This window comes from Protopterus annectens, chromosome 1.part2 (genome assembly GCF_019279795.1).
Source record: "Protopterus annectens isolate FY-2018-M chromosome 1.part2, PAN1.0, whole genome shotgun sequence".
In the NCBI taxonomy this organism is placed as follows: Eukaryota; Metazoa; Chordata; order Ceratodontiformes; family Protopteridae; genus Protopterus; species Protopterus annectens.
The window spans coordinates 615,646,317-615,660,974 of NC_056727.1; positions in this window are offsets into that span (position 1 = coordinate 615,646,317).

A 14,658-nucleotide genomic window follows, 5' to 3' on the forward strand; every position below is an offset into this window, starting at 1 on the left:
AAGAGGCACTTGGTTAGAGTCAAGAGAGTCCAGTCACATAACTATCCAGTCCTAAGTTAAGTTCCACAAGGATCAGTGTTAGGATCTTACCTATTTCACATATGTATGCCCACAATACCCAGTGATATTTTTTTGCTGGTTGGAATAAATTATTTATTATTTTATTTATTTATTCCAGTTTGGTGACCGGGGAAGTCCACTGGGCTAAAGAGCTCATTTTCAGTGGAGGCCCGGGGAGAAAAGCTCCATAGTACAATGTAATAAGACATAATGATCATATAATTAAGAAGTACAAATAAAATACAAAGATAAATTTGATTTACATACAATACAAGTAAGAAGTACAAATAAAATACAAAGATAAATTTGATTTACATACAAAGGGTTGAATTTCCAAAACAGTAGATAGAATGCATTCAAGTAGGTATTCCTTCCATAAGCAACTTGAACATTAAAGAAAAGTGTCCGGGAGGATGATAGGCAATATGCATAGGGTTGGGAGTAGTTATTAGTTACATTAACAATGTATGACTATGAGAGAAATTTGGAAGGTATGAAGGTTAGCCAGGAGAGAAGGAAGAGGGGAGCTTAGGAGGTATAGAGTGAAGTGTGCAGTTGCATTTTCGGTGAGTATGCAGGTAGGAGAGGAGTTGTGTTTTGAAGGAGTGTAGGTTGTCATAGGTCCTCAGGGTAGAGGGAAGGGCATTCCATTGTTTAGCAAGGGAAAAGGAGAGTAAAAGCTGACCAGCTGGGCACTTGGGTTTGTGGATGGAAATAAGGTTTTGGTTAGAAGATCTAAGGGGTCTGGTGGGGGTGTATGGTTGGAGAATATTGGAGAGTGCGGGGCAGAGAGTGGGTTGAAAGAATAATTTGTGGGCTGAGACAATTTAGAGGTAGTCTAGTTGACTGGGGAGTTCAAGCCAATTTAGAGTTTGTAGGGATGTGCAGTGATGAGAGAGGGAATTTGCACTGGTGGCGAATTTGGAAATTTTATTGTAGCATACTTCCAGTTTGGAGGTTAGGGTAGAAGACAGATTCGTAAGCAGAGGGGCACCATATAGAAGAGATGGGAGGAGATATGTAGTGGCCAATGTATGTTGAGTAGAGGGGGAGAGGAATTGATTATTTCTGTGCAGTAGGCCAAGTTTTATATGGGTTTTCTTGATGTTAAGTTGGATATGGGTACTGAATTTTCAGTGTTCATCGATTGTGATCCCTAGGAGTTTAGCAGAGTGAATGGTGTTAATGATGGAGTCGTTAAGGCAAGAAATTTGAAATTCATTTCTTCCGGTGGTGGTAGATTTTGAGTGGGTGAAAAGAAGAATCGTAGTTTTGTTAGCGTTAAGTGAGAGGGGATTTTGGTGCATCCATTTTTCAGTGGTTGCGAAGGCGATTTGAGTTAGAGACTGGAGTTCTTTAAAGCTGGAAGCAGAGCAGATCAAAGTTGAGTCGTCTGCATATTGGACAATTTTGGTATTGGGAATAGCTTTGTGGAAATCATTAACAAAGATGTTAAATAGTAGAGGGCCAAGTATGGAGCCTTGGGGAACTCCTGTGGGGGTGGGAAGGAAGCTGGAGGAGGCTTGGCCCCATTTCACAGCTTGGGATCTGTCAGAAAGGTAGCTGGAAAACCAGGATAGAGTTTTTGGGGAGATGTTGAGGTTAGATAGATGGTTTAGTAGATGGAAGTGGGAGATGGTATCGAAAGCTTTAGATAGATCTAAGAGAACAGATGAAACTATTTTACCAGAGTCTTGAGGTGAATTGACAGAGTGTAAAAAGGAAAGAAGGGCTGTGATGGTATTATGTCCAGGGCGGAAACCGTGTTGGGGAGGAGAGAGCAGCTGGTGTTCTGTTAGAAATGGCATGAGCTGCAGGTGGATGCATTTTTCAAGAATTTTTGAGATAGGAGAGAGGATGGCTATGGAGCGGAAGTTGGGGAAGTTATAGTTTTTGCCACCTTTGTGGAGTGGAAGAATAAAAGCAGAGTGCCATAGTTTGGGTACATAGGACTCAATAAGTGATCTATTTATCAGGATGCTAATTGGGAGAGCAATACTGTCAGAGGCAATTTTTAAGAAGGTGGAGAGGATGTTGTCAGGGGCATTGGTGCAAGGTTTAAGTTTGGAGATAGGGTGAGAATGTGGAAATGTGGGCAGAGGGGGGTGGGGGGATATTGTTAGGGAAGGTTTTGGTTAGCTCAGCAATAGAAGAGGTGAAGAAGGTGTTGAATAGTTTGGCAATTTCTTAGTCAGATTTGCTAGTATCAGGGCAAGGGTTGTTTGTTGTACCAGGATTAAGAAGAGAGTTAATAGAATTCCAGAATTGTTTGGGGTTTTTGCATGATTTATTTGTAAATGGTTGTAGTGAGACTTTTTATCTGTTATGACACGTTTTTTTTTGGCTAGGTTTCATAACTGTTTGCATTTAAGTAAGTATTCAAGTTGTTTATGCTGGAGATAGCTTTTCCAAGATTTGTCTCTTTGTTGCATAGTTTTCTTGTTTTTTTAGTAAGCCAAGGGGCAGTCTTGTCTTTGACTCTTTTAGCTTGAATTGGAGCAAAGGTGTTTAGGACAGTAAGGAATTTGGAGTTGAAGAAATCAACAGCTTCGTCTAGGGGTAGGGTCTTTATTGGGTTCCAGTTAGTGATTTTGAGGGAGTTAGAGAAGGTGGAGGGGTTTAAAGTTGGTGAAGTTGCGAGTGTGTAAGAGTTTGTGGGAGAAGGAGGAAGGGGATGTTGTTCTATGGGTGAAGGCAGGGAGGTGGTCTCCTAGAGGGTATGGAATGACACCAGACGTTGTGGTTTTGTTAGGATTAGACAACAGGATCCAGTCTAGGATGGAGCCTGTGAGGTTAGTTTTGTTGGGCCTAGAGGCAGAGTTAATAAGTTGTGTGAAATTGAAAAGATTGATTGATATGGTGGGGTTATGGTCACTGATGTTTTGCCAGTTAATATTTACATCTCCCAAAATGTAAGTTTCATGTTTAATATTTGAGGAGGACAAAGAGAGGATGTCTTCCAAGGTATTGGTGTTGTTACCAGGAGGAATGTAAAGGGAGATGATGCAGATACTTTTATGGTCATTTAAATTTAGAATGCCAGTTAATAGTTCAGCATTATGAAAGGAAGGGATAGGATTTGGGAAGGGAGTGATGGATAAGAGATTGGCATAGATTAGTGCTATACCACCACTTCTTTTATTTATGCGGTCAGATCGGAAAGATTGAAATCCGGGGGGAAGGAATTCAGTGTCGGTTATGTGTGGTTTTAACCAAGTTTCAGAGATGGCTACAATATCAGGTGAATTATGGTTTAGCCAGGCATGAAAGAGGGTGATTTTATTAGTTAAGCTTTGGGCGTTGATGGTGAGGAATTTGAGGTCTTTACAATTTGGTTTATTGCTGGAGTTATGGTTATTAGTTTGAGAAATATTTGGTCCAGGGTTGGGATGAATGTAGCTTGCTAAGCAGAGGAAGAGGAAAGAGAGAAGGTGCATAGCTGGAATATACACGTACCTTTGGATGATGAAGGACATAGAATAGCTGGAAGATATTCAAACCATCTAATTAAGTAGTAAGTAGCATAGCTGAAATATTTACTTACCATCTGATGATGTAGGATACCGCTTAGCTGGAATATATACTTACCATTGGATAATGTAAGACATAGAATAGCAGGAAGATATTCAAACCATCTGATTAAGTAGGAAATAGTGTAGCTGAAATATTTACTTAGCATCTGAAGATGTAGGATACAGTTTAGCTGGAATATATACTTACCATTGGATGATGTTAGACATGGTATAGTTGGAAGATATTCAAACCATCTGATTAAGTAGGAAGTAGCATAGCTGAAATATTTACTTACCATCTGATGATGTAGGATACTGCTTAGCTGGAATATATACTTACCATTGGATGATGTAAGACATAGAATAGCTGGAAGATATTCAAACCATCTGATTAACTAGGAAGTAGCATAGCTGAAATATTTACTTACCATCTGATGATGTAAGATACAGCTTAGCTGGAATATATACTTACGATTAGATGATGTTAGACGTATAATAGCTAGAAGATATTCAAACAATCTGATTAAGTAGGAAGTAGTAGACTGAAATTTATACTTAACATCTGATGATGTAGAATACAGCTTAGCTGGAATATATACTTACAATTGAATGATGTAAGACATAGAATAGCTGGAAGATATTCAAGCCATCTGATTAAGAAGAAAGTAGCATAGCTGAAATATTTACTTACAATCTAATGATGTAGGGTACCGCTTAGCTGGAAAATATACTTACCATTGGATAAAGTAAGACATAGAATAGCTAGAAGATATTCAAACCATCTGATTAAGTAGGAAATAGTGTAGCTGAAATATTTACTTAGCATCTGAAAATGTAGGATACAGCTTAGCTGGAATATATACTTACCATGGGATGATGTAAGACATAGAATAGCTGGAAGATATTCAAACCATCTGATTAAGTAGGAAGTAGCATAGCTGAAATATTTACTTACCATCTGATGAGGTAGGATACGGCTTAGATGGAATATATACTTAAAATTGGATAAAGTAAGACATAGAATAGCTGGAAGATATTCAAGCCATCTGCATAAGTAGGATTTAGCATAGCTGAAATATTTACTTACCATCTGAAGATGTTGGATACAGCTTAGCTGGAATATATACTTACCATTGGATGATGTAAGACATAGAATAGCTGGAAGATATTCAAACCATCTGATTATGTAGGAAATAGTGTAGCTGAAATATTTACTTAGCATCTGAAGATGTAGGATACAGCTTAGCTGGAATAAATACTTACCATTGGATGATGTAAGACATAGAATAGCTGGAAGATATTCAAACCATCTGATTAAGTGAAATATTTACTTACCATCTGATAATGTAGGATACAGCTTAGCTGGAATATATACTTAACATTTGATAATGTAAGACATAGAATAGCTGGAAGATATTCAAGCCATCGGAATAAGTAGGAAGTAGCATAGCTGAAATATTTACTTACCATCTGATGATGTAGGATACAGCATAGCTGGAATATATACTTACCATTGGATGATGTAAGACATAGAATAGCTGGAAGATATTCAAACCATCTGATTAAATAGGAAGTAGCATAGCAGAAATATTTACTTACCATCTGATGATGGAGGATGCAGCTTAGCTGGAATATATACTTACCATTAGATGATGTAAGACATAGAATTGCTGGAAGATATTCAAACCATCTGATTAAGTAAGAATTAGCACAGATGAAATATTTACTTAGCATCTGATGATGTAGGATGCAGCTTAGTTGGAATATAAACTTACCATTGGATGATGTAAGACATGGAATAGCTGGAAGATATTTAAACCATCTGATTAAGTAGGAAGTAGCATAGCTGAAATATTTACTTACCCTCTGATGATGTAGGATACAGCATAGCTGGAATATATACTTACCACTGGATAATGTAAGACAAAGAATAGCTGGTAGATATTCAAACCATCTGATTAAGTAGGAAGTAGCATAGCTGAAATATTTACTTACCATCTGATGATGTAAGATACAGCTTAGCTGGAATATATACTTACCATTAGATGATGTAAGACATAGAATTGCTGGAAGATATTCAAAACCATCTGATTAAGTAAGAATTAGCACAGCTGAAATATTTACTTAGCATCTGATGATGTAGGATGCAGCTTAGCTGGAATATATACTTACCATTGGATGATGTAAGACATGGAATAGCTGGAAGATATTCAAACCATCTGATTAAGTAGGAAGTAGCATAGCTGAAATATTTACTTACCATCTGATGATGTAGGATACAGCTTAGCTGGAATATATACTTATAATTAGAAGATGTAAGACGTAAGGTAGATGGAAGATATTCAAACCATCTGATTAACTAGGAAGTAGCATAGCTGAAATATCTACTTACCATCTGATGATGTAGGATACAGCTTAGCTGGAATATATACTTACCATTAGATGATGTTAGACATAGAATAGCTGGAAGATATTCAAACCATCTGATTAAGTAGGAAATAGCATAGCTGAAATATTTACTTACCATCTGATGATGTAGGATACAGCTTTCTGGAATATATATTTACCATTACATGATGTAAGACATAGAATAGCTGGAAGATATTTAAACCATCTGATTAAGTAGGAAGTAGCATAGCTGAAATATTTACTTACCCTCTGATGATGTAGGATACAGTTTAGCTGGAATATATACTTACCATTAGATGATGTAAGATATAGAATTGCTGGAAGATATTCAAACCATCTGATTAAGTAGGAAATAGCATAGCTGAAATATATACTTACCATCTGATGATGTAGGATACAGCTTAACTGGAATATATATATACCATAGGATGATGTAAGACATAGAATAGCATGAAGATATTCAAACCATCTGAATAAGAAGGAAGTAGCATAGCTGAATTATGTACTTACCATCTGATGATGTAGGATACAGCTTATCTGGATTACCATTGGAAGATCTAAGATATAGAATAGCTGGAAGATATTCAAACCATCAGATTAAGTAAGAAGTACCATAGCTGAAATATTTACTTACCATCTGATGATGAAGGATGCAGCTTAGTTGGAATATATACTTACCATTGGATGATGTAAGACATGGAATAGCTTGAAGATATTCAAACCATCTGATTAAGTAGGAAGTAGCATAGCTGAAATATCTACTTACCCTCTGATGATGTAGGATACAGCTTAGCTGGAATATATACTTACGTTGGATAATGTAAGACATAGAATAGCTGGAAGATATTCAAACAATCTGATTAAGTAGGAAGTAGTAGACTGAAATTTATACTTAACATCTGATGATGTAGGATACAGCTTAGCTGGAATATATACTTACAATTGGATGATGTAAGACATAGAATAGCTGGAAGATATTCAAGCCATCTGATTAAGAAGAAAGTAGCACACCTGAAAAATTTACTTACCCTCTGATGATGTAGGATACAGCTTAGCTGGAATATATACTTTCAATTCGATAATTTAAGACATAGAATAGCTGGAAGATATTCAAACCATCTGATTAAGTAGGAAGTAGGATAGCTGAAATATTTACATACCATCTGATGATGTACGATACAGCTTAGCTGTAATATATACTAACCATTAGATGATGTAAGACAAAGAATAGCTGGAAGATGTTCAAACCATCTGATTAAGTAGAAAATAGCATAGCTGAAATATTTACTTACCATCTGATGATGTAGGATACAGCTTTCTTGAATATATTCTTACCATTAGATGATGTAAGACGTAGAATAGCTGGAAGATATTTAAACCATCTGATTAAGTAGGAAGTAGCATAGCTGAAATATTTACTTACCATCTGAAGATGTAGGATACAGCTTAGCTGGAATATATACTTACCATTGGATAATGTAAGACATAGAATAGCTGGAAGATATTCAAACAATCTGATTAAGTAGGAAGTAGTAGACTGAAATTTATACTTAACATCTGATGATGTAGGATACAGCTTAGCTGGAATATATACTTACAATTGGATGATGTAAGACATAGAATAGCTGGAAGATATTCAAGCCATCTGATTAAGAAGAAAGTAGCACAGCTGAAATATTTACTTACCCTCTGATGATGTAGGATACAGCTTAGCTGGAATATATACTTTCAATTCGATAATTTAAGACATAGAATAGCTGGAAGATATTCAAACCATCTGATTAAGTAGGAAGTAGCATAGCTGAAATATTTACTTACAATCTGATGATGTAGGATACTGCTTAGCTGGAATATATACGTACCATTGGATGATGTAGGACATAGAATAGCTGGAAGATATTCAAACCATCTCATTAAGTAGTAAGTAGCATAGCTGAAATATTTACTTACCATCTGATGATGTAGGATACCGCTTAGCTGGAATATATACTTACCATTGGATAATGTAAGACATAGAATAGCTGGAAGATATTCAAACCATCAGATTAAGTAGGAAATAGTGTAGCTGAAATATTTACTTAGCATCTGAAGATGTAGGATACAGCTTAGCTGGAATATATACTTACCATGGGATGATGTAAGACATAGAATAGCTGGAAGATATTCAAACCATCGGATTAAGTAGGAAGTAGCATAGCTGAAATATTTCCTTACCCTCTGATGATGTAGGATACAGCTTAGCTGGAATATATACTTACCATTGGATGATGTAAAACATAGAATAGCTGGAAGATATTCAAACCATCTGATTAAGTGGGAAGTAGCATAGCTGAAATATTTACTTACCATCTGATGATGTAGGATACAGCTTATCTGGAATATATACTTACCATTGGATAATGTAAGACATGGAATAGCTGGAAGATATTCAAACCATCTGATTAAGTAGGAAATAGCATAGCTGAAATATTTACTTACCATCTCGTGATGTAGGATACGGTTTACCTGGAATATATACTTACCATTGGATAATGTAAGACATAGAATAGCTGGAAGATATTCAAGCCATCTGCATAAGTAGGATTTAGCATAGCTGAAATATTTACTTACCATCTGAAGATGTTGGATACAGCTTAGCTGGAATATATACTTACCATTGGATGATGTAAGACATGGAATAGCTGGAAGATATTCAAACCATCTGATTAAATAGGAAGTAGCATAGCTGAAATATTTACTTGCCCTCTGATGATGTAGGATACAGCTTAGATGGAATATATACTTACCATTAGAAAATGTAAGACACAGAATTGATGGAAGATATTCAAACCATCTGATTAAGTAAGAATTAGCACAACTGAAATATTTACTTTGCATCTGATGATGTAGGATGCAGCTTAACTGGAATATATACTTACCATTGGATGATGCAAGACATGGAATAGCCGGAAGATATTCAAACCATCTGATTAAGTAGGAAGTAGCATAGCTGAAATATTTACTTACCCTCTGATGATGAAGGATACAGATTAGCTGGAATATATACTTACCATTAGATGATGTAAGACATAGAATTGCTGGAAGATATTCAAACCATCTGATTAAGTAGGAAATAGCATAGCTGAAATATATACTTACCATCTGATGATGTAGGATACAGCTTAGCTGGAATATATATATATATATACCATAGGATGATGTAAGACATAGAATAGCATGAAGATATTCAAACCATCTGAATAAGAAAGAAGTAGCATAGCGGAATTATGTACTTACCATCTGATGATGTAGAATACAGCTTATCTGGATTACCATTGGAAGATGTAAGATATAGAATGGCTGGAAGATATTCAAACCTTCAGATTAAGTAAGAAGTACCATAGCTGAAATATTTACTTACCATCTGATGATGTAGGATGCAGCTTAGTTGGAATATATACTTACCATTGGATGATGTAAGACATGGAATAGCTTGAAGATATTCAAACCATCTGATTAAGTAGGAAGTAGCATAGCTGAAATATTTACTTACCATCTGATGATGTAGGATACAGCTTAGCTGGAATATATACTTACCATTGGATAATGTAAGACATAGAATAGCTGGAAGATATTCAAACATTTTGATTAAGTAGGAAGTAGTAGACTGAAATTTATACTTAACATCTGATGATGTAGGATACAGCTTAGCTGGAATATATACTTACAATTGGATGATGTAAGACATAGAATAGCTGGAAGATATTCAAACCATCTGATTAAGAAGAAAGTAGCATAGCTGAAATATTTACTTACCCTCTGATGATGTAGGATACAGCTTAGCTGGAAGATATACTTACTGTTGAATAATTTAAGACATAGAATAGCTGGAAGATATTCAAACCATCTGATTAAGTAGGAAGTAGGATAGCTGAAATATTTACTTACCATCTGATGATGTAGGATACAGCTTAGCTGGAATATATACTTACCATTAGATGATGTAAGACATAGAATAGCTGGAAGATATTCAAACCATCTGATTAAGTAGGAAATAGCATAGCTGAAATATTTTCTTACCATCTGATGATGTAGGATACAGCTTAGCTGGAATATATACTTACCATTGGATGATGTAAGACATAGAATAGCTGGAAGATATTCAAACCATCTGATTAAGTAGGAAGTAGCATAGCTGAAATATTTACTTACCATCTGATGATGTAGGATACAGCTTAGCTGGAATATATATATACCATTGGATGATGTAAGACATAGAATAGCATGAAGATATTCAAACCATCTGAATAAGTAGGAAGTAGCATAGCTGAAATATTTACTTACCATCTGATGATGTAGGATACAGCTTATCTGGAATATATACTTACCATTGGTAGATGTAAGATATAGAATAGCTGGAATATATTCAAACCATCTGGTTAAGTAAGAAGTACCATAGCTGAAATATTAACTTACCATCTGATGATGTAGGTTTTAGCTTAGCTGGAATATATACTTACCATTGGATAATGTAAGACATAGAATAGCTTGAAGATATTCAAACCATCTGATTAAGTAGGAAGTAGCATAGCTGAAATATTTACTTACCCTCTGATGATGTAGGATACAGCTTAGCTGGAATATATACTTAATGTTGGATAATGTAAGACATAGAATAGCTGGAAGATATTCAAACCATCTGATTAAGTAGGAAGTAGCATAGCTGAAATATTTACTTACCATCTGATGATGTAGGATACAGCTTAGCTGGAATATATACTTACCATTGGATAATGTAAGACATAGAATAGCTGGAAGATATTCAAACAATCTGATTAAGTAGGAAGTAGTATAGCTGAAATTTATACTTAACATCTGATGATGTAGGATACAGCTTAGCTGGAATATATACTTACAATTGGATGATGTAAGACATAGAATAGCTGGAAGATATTCAAACCATCTGATTAAGTAGGAAGTAGCATAGCTGAAATATTTACTTACCATCTGATGATGTAGGATACAGCTTAGCTGGAATATATACTTACTATTGGATAATGTAAGACATAGAATAGCTGGAAGATATTCAAACCATCTGATTAAGTAGGAAGTAGCATAGCTGAAATATTTTCTTACCATCTGATGATGTAGGATACAGCTTAGCTGGAATATATACTTACCATTGGATAATGTAAGACATAGAATAGCTGGAAGATATTCAAACCATCTGATTAAGTAGGAAATAGCATAGCTGAAATAATTACTTACCATCTGATGATGTAGGATACAGCTTAGCTGGAATATATACTTACCATTAGATGATGTAAGACATAGAATAGCTGGAAGATATTTAAACCATCTGATTAAGTAGGAAGTAAAATAGCTGAAACATTTACTTACCCTCTGATGATGTAGGATACAGCTTAGCTGGAATATATACTTACCATTGGATAAGTAAGACATAGAATAGCTGGAAGATATTCAAACCATCTGAATAAGTAGGAGGTAGCATAGCTGAAATATTTACTTACCATCTGAAGATGTAGGTTTTAGCTTAGCTGGAATATATACTTACCATTGGATAATGTAAGACATAGAATAGCTGGAAGATATTCAAACAATCTGATTAAGTAGGAAGTAGTATAGCTGAAATTTATACTTAACATCTGATGATGTAGGATACAGCTTAGCTGGAATATATACTTACAATTGGATGATGTAAGACATAGAATAGCTGGAAGATATTCAAGCCATCTGATTAAGAAGAAAGTAGCATAGCTGAAATATTTACTTATCATCTGATGATGTAGGATACAGCTTAGCTGGAATATATACTTACCATTGGATGATGTAAGACATAGAGAAGCTGGAAGATATTCAAACCATCTGATTAAGTAGGAAATAGCATAGCTGAAATGTTTACTTACCATCTGATGATGTAGGATACAGCTTAGCTGGAATATATACTTTCCATTCGATAATTTAAGACATAGAATAGCTGGAAGATATTCAAACCATCTGATTAAGTAGTAAATAGCATAGCTGAAATATTTACTTACCATCTGATGATGTAGGCTACAGCGTAGCTGGAATATATACTTACCATTGGATAATATAAGACATATCCTATTGGATATGCACTAGTTTAAAAGAAGGGGTTGTTTTATTGTAATTTTATCTGATGGAGGGAGAAGTCCCGAAAGCGCTCATCTTGTGTTTATGTGCAATAAAGATTTTAAGGAATAGCAGTGTCCTTGCCGCGTTTTTTGGTGCATATTTGATTTTGGAATCGTAGGCTGGACTTTGGTATAGTACTCAACTTTTTTGCTTTGTAATCTGATTAAGTAGGAAGTACCATAGCTGAAATTGTTACTTACCATCTGATGATGTAGGATACAGCTTATCTGGAATATATACTTACCACTGGATGATGTAAGACATAGGGCAGGATTCACGAAGCCTCCGTGTAAGAGATACATGGCTTACACGGAGGCTGCAGTTAAACGGTGTGACATCAGCATGTTATGCATATGCATGAGGGCATGCTGAATCACACCGAAGGCCTGCAAGCGGACATGCCCCTAGAAGATTAAAATTGCCCAAAGTAAACACCCACGACAGAGGCCATGGAAATGTGAATAAACACAACACAACACATGCCCCCACAGACTATGAACATAAAATATATAAATGAACATCTTATATATATTTTTTTAAATCGTAAAGATGTTTGCCCGTGAGTGCGCTCGCGTTTAGCATGGGCGTGCCCGTAGCTTAGCCACAGTTAGCAGTCAGTGGAAAAGCATATAAGAACTACATATGCAAAGTAAGCCAAGAAGCAATAGCGTAGCGGTAGAGACGTCGGCTGAAGAGCAGGCATTCATGGTTCGAGCCCCCACACCACCAATTTTTATTTTTAGCAAAATAAGCACGAAACAAGTCCATGACAAACATGTACACATATAAAATCATAGTTCATGTAAAATGTAATGAAATAGTCCATTTATTTTGAAGAAATGTGAGATAAAATAATAAAAAATGCCAGATGTGCCTATAGCTGAGCTACAGTTTAACAAGGTGAGTGCATCTGCCTGTAGGTGTGCAGAGGTGTAACAGGTGCAAAATGAGTGCCCAAAGGTGAGCAGTGGGTCAACAGGTGCAAAATGAGTGCCTGTAGGTGAGCAGTGGTTTAACATGCTGAAACTGTGTTTCCCTAGCTGAGCTGAGTGTAATATGCGTGTTGATAGCCAAATGAGGCGTAAACCAGCGTGATTCTCGCTTATGGAGCTGCGCACCGGGCCAACAAGCTAACCCACGGGCAACATTGAGCAAGCCTTATCAAAACTGCCTTTACACAGACACACCCCTCAGCCTGTCTAGACAGTCATAAAAAATAAAAAGCAGTGGCCAGATTTGAACCCAGGATACTATGCACCATAGTCAAGGTACTGAACCACTAAGCAATGACAGCAGTACCTAGAAATGCAGTAATAGCAAATATATAGGAATGAGTACAAAGTGGAGCATGACAAAGCAGGTTTTGTGAAGTTGATACAATTCCAAAATGGCCAATCACAGATATGTGCGGGAAAAACTGCATATATAAGCCCCATATGCGGGAATACACAGCATAAATGATTGTAGAACTGACTTGCAGCCAGAATGACAGGAGTAGGTAAGGGTAGTTGCTTTCAAGCACAGAGGTGGGGCGTTGAGGAGTCCAGATACATGGTGTGGCTCCTAGTCCACAATCATGAGGCCCAACTCATGCAGTGCCAGGTCCTGTGGGGAGCATATAGGGCTGAGGCATGGGACCAGTTGGCTCATGATCTCACCAGTGCCACAGGGATTCCAAGGACTGGTGAGCAGGTTCGTCACCACCATGCAGACCTGAAGAGATGCAAGCAGGACCAATTGAACCTTTGGATCCAGGAGGCCCGGCAAATGCCCAATGCCCCACTACTGAGTAAGTTACATGTAATTATGTATGTAAGAAATTAAACTAGCTGATATTATGGAGATGTGTATTCCAATATTACTTCATTCATATTACAGCTGCAGGTGTCCGTTCTGTGAACCGCAGAGCCTATGGCGATAGGCTGGTGTGGTTGCGCCACCAGGCAGGTCAGTAATCCTCTCCCAGTAACTGTAAAGAAAAAAGTATGACAGTTATCAAAAGAGTGCAGTGTAGTCACTAAGTAATAGAATGTGCAAGTAACAAGTGTAAGAGTGTTTGCAAGTATTGCTTGATTACAAAAGTGTGTTGCAGTCTGTAATCCAAACAGAAAAATTAAAATGTCTGAAATAAAGTCTGAAATAAAGATGCCCCACCTGTAATATAATAGTACACAACCTGCAGCAGCCTGAAAAGTACAGCTGCAGAAGATGAGCAAATCACATGTTGAAATATTGAAACATGACAAAAGTGAGACTGCTGGAAAGGATTGTAATAACTACAGGTAAAACATGTCAATAAAGCCTAGAAGTAAGTACCATCCTGAATAGTAAAATGAAAACAAGTGAGAGAGTGTGAGAAAGTGTTATGAATCCACCAATAAAGTAGTAATAACCCCTGAATAAAGTATACTGCAGTCAGTACAGAATGAAATACATGTGAGAAGCAAAACCAAACAGCAAAATCTGTTCAAAGGGCTACTGCAGCTGAAATGTGTATCCCAAAATCTGGATATGTTGCTCT